This window comes from Crocuta crocuta, unplaced genomic scaffold (genome assembly GCF_008692635.1).
Source record: "Crocuta crocuta isolate KB4526 unplaced genomic scaffold, BGI_CrCroc_1.0 scaffold708, whole genome shotgun sequence".
Classification (NCBI taxonomy): domain Eukaryota; kingdom Metazoa; phylum Chordata; class Mammalia; order Carnivora; family Hyaenidae; genus Crocuta; species Crocuta crocuta.
In genome coordinates this window covers 484,958-488,790 of record NW_027530073.1, presented here as the reverse complement: position 1 = coordinate 488,790, position 3,833 = coordinate 484,958, and positions in this window count along the sequence as shown.

The window sequence follows — 3,833 nt, the reverse complement described above, 5'->3', positions numbered from 1 at the left end:
GCTCAGTGTTCTTTTAACACATTTCTCACTCTTGAAATTGTACAAGTAAATGCTGATTTCATGCCATATGTTCAAAAACTCTTCGTTTTTCCAAATACAAGCAGTACCCAAATTGCAAATGGAACTTTTTCCAATAGTTACTTTGTATACTGGTTTTTGGAACTCTGTAAAAATAATATGCATAGTGGTCATATTTCCAAATAGAACAGCACAAGAGCTATTCAACCCATCACATATGTGCAGTAAAATCATCTCCTAAACAACCATAAAACCAAATGTTTATATACACAAAACATAGTTGGCATAGAAAATGCAGATATGGGGTGCCTGGGTGGCTCAGTCGGTTGGGCTTCTGACTTCGCTCAGGTCATGATCTCATGGTTCCTGGGTTCCAGCCCCACGTCGGGCTCTGTGCTGACAGCTAGCTCAGAGCCTGGAGCCTGTTTAGGATTCTGTTATCTCCCTCTCTTTCTGACTCTCCCCTGCTCACGCTGTCTCTCTCAGAAATAAATAAAACATTAAAAAAATTTTAAAGTAAATGCAGATATGGAGATATATATGTATCCCACCCCTATGCCCAAGACTTCCCACCCTCCCTGCTGTGATAGGAGCAGGCAGACTCTTCTCTTCACTTTTCTAGGTTTTAGGCCTTGAGGCTGTGGGTAGTGGAGCTCTGGTAACTGAAATCAATGAGGTTGGATGATGGAATCCGGAAGTGGCAGAACTGACAAAGGGTATTATGGAGACCTCCTGGGGCCTCCTAAGTGTTGTGGTGGGGGAATGCCTGCAAGGTGTCAAATACTTGTTTCTTTCAGTTCCTTTTCCTTGCTCCTTTGTTTCTGCTGAAGGGATTGCGAGGCAGGAAAAAAAAAAATTAGCTGTGGGGTTTTTGCAGTTGTTGTCAGATGGAGTTGCCTCCCTTTTCCTTTGGTTTTGATAGAGGTAGGTGAAAATCTGCGGAGGGTGCTCTGGCTAGGTAGTGCCTAATCCAGGCAGAAGGAGAGAATTTCTCCTTGCAAACACCTCTCCTCCCCACAAACACACACTGTGTTGTGGGGGAGGTGGGAGAAAGAAATGCATTTCAGGGATTGGATTGAGCATTGGAAATCCTAAACGTCTGCGTGTTGGTAGCAGCAAGGAGGAATGACCCAAGAGAGAGAAGGGAAACAGTAGCAGAAGAGGGACATGACATGTAAAGGACAGGTCTGTTTAGGTCATACTTTGCCTGTAAAATGGAGGACAAAACCCAAATGGAGGCCCCTAAATTCACAGTCCAATTGCCTGAATGCCAGTTTATTGTCTAGGAAAGATGTTTTAATTTTTTAAAATGTTTTATTTATTTCTGAGAGAGAGAGAGAGAGTGAGTGAGCAGAGGAGGGTCAGAGAGAGAGAGACACACACAAATTTGAAACAGGCTCCAGGCTCTGAGCTGTCAGCACAGAGCCCGATGCGGGGCTCGAACCCATGAACCGTGAGATCATGACGTAGGCTGAAGTCAGATGCTTAACCGACTGAGCCACCCAGTTGCCCATAGGAAAAATATTTTAAGACATAGATAATCAAATCCAGATTTGGAATTTTCTGTGGGGAAGTCCACTTTGTATGTGTCAGCCTTATAATCTGTTAAATGTAAGTAGGCCTTGGGAAATCTTCAGCTCCTTGTAAGTAATACAGGGGGCTGGAGGAGAGGCCAGCCTGCCCAAGCGTCTCTCCTCTCTGGAGTTGAGTTTGAACAACTCAGCTTCTCTTTTATTATCTTCTCTTTCATTATTTCCCTCTCATCAAGGTACAGGAACACATGAGAACTAGGTTTGCCAGCAGACCCCCCACGGAGTTTGAATACAATTGGTGGAGGAGCCTTATAGGTAAGAGAGGGCAACAGGATCTAAGCAGGCCAGCCAGAGTCCCAAAATGAGCCTTCCCTTGACAATTGGGTGGCATAAGATGGAGAAACAAGTGGATAACTCCTGTTAGAACTGTCACCCATTATATCAAGAATCTGTGATTGGTGGACTCTTATTTAGAGAGAATCAACCTCTCCCAGGTAGGTATTTCATCTTTCACTCTCTTTCACAAGTACCGTTTTAACTATGCTTTTGGAGCCAGGAAAGTGTCAGTAAAAAAACCAAAATAATATGTAAAACCATATTGATTAAAAACATGTTTTTTAAAAAGTGCTTTTTAAAAAAAAATTTATTTTGAGAGATAGAGAGTGAGCAGGGGGAGGGGCAGAAAGAGACCGAGAGAGGGAGACCAAATCCCAGGTAGGCTCCATGCTGTCAGCGCTGAAGCTGACAAGGGGCTCAGTCTCATGAACCATGAGATCATGACCTGAGCTGAAATCAAGACTCTTAAGAGACTGACCTGCCCAGATACCCCTAAAAACATTTTGAATAAAGAGTTGACAAGTACATCCTGGGATTCCTAATATTCTTTCTACCCAGTTCATTCTGAAATAAAATCAAAAACTTCATTAAATAGGAGTGGGGGAGAAAATCAATAAAATGATTCATGGAAGTTAAACTAAAATGGATTATTTGAGCCAGCTTGGGAAATCAAATCAGTTTCTAATTGAAACCTAGGTTTTAACAATACATGTTTAAGTTATGCTCATGTTTTCTTTGAGGTACATTATATTAAGGGCAGTATGGACCTGCAAATGGTTACCAGTAAGCAAAATATTACATCTCTTTGGACTTCCTTTTCCTTGTTTAACTTCAGTGGTCTGATCAGAAACAACTGAAAGGAGAAATCCGAAAATATCCAACTCCAGTGATTTAAAAAAAAAATTCTAAACCAACTTCTTTGGAGAGGAGGAGAGGAGCTGTTGAAAGGCTCTGCTAAGGTCGGGCAGAGCCAACAGTGTAGCTTCAAAGTTGCCAGCAGCCAGTCTACTTTGGAGAGGCAAATGTGTAGGCTTAAACTCAAGTCCCTTGGCCTGTAACAACGAGGCAGGTGTCAGAGGGATGGACTTTTGGATAGGATGAAGACCCGGACGGATGAAGTCTTCTCTGGTTAGAGAGGAAATTTGGTATTAAGAGGGCCTCACTGAATCCCAGTAATAACCAAACAACTGGTGTTGTCCAGGGCACCCGGTGGAAAGTGGGAGGCAGGAAGTAGAAAGGCTCAAGCTCCTTTCCCTGGGTCGGCTCGGGAATTTAATTTCAGCAAATGTTTATTGGAGCCTAATAAGTGTTGGGCATAGTGTTAAGCACAGGGATATAGGGCCAAATCAAACGTGGTCTTGTCCTTGAGGAGCTCACACTTCAGTAAAATGTCTTCAACATTCCTCATGTGCTTTGTTAACTTTTATACTGGGACTTGTCAGGGGAGAGTTGTAGCTAAATCCATCCACACTTCTGAAGATTTCAAAACCAAGAAAACTAGACAGGGCATGGGGGTATGGGGTGGAGGAGAGATGGCTACAGGGACTGGTGCCAAGCTTGGGAGCCGCCAGACGCAGGGCTCTGGTGGTGCTGCCTGCCGGCAAGGGGCAGCCAAAACCTTCCCCCGCGTTGGCACCCTCGGGCTTGGCTCCCGCACAGCGAGGCTGCGGCGGTGCCAGCAGNGCCGAGAGGTTCGGCTTCGGGGAGAGACTGCGCGCCCCGCGCCCGCAGCCAGGGGGCAGAGTTTCCGGGCTCTTGCCACCGCTGGCTACCTGGGGCTCAGGCCCCACCACTCCAGGCGGAGTCCGCGCCTTCTCTTTGCGAGTCCTTTGCACCAGCCGGGTCTCAGCGAGCTCAAAATTTCACTGTCCGCTGTCGCTTCCGAGGGGCAGGAGCGGAGGCGCGTCGCGGGACCCGTGGCGGGAGGCAAGGTGGGGAGGGGAAAGC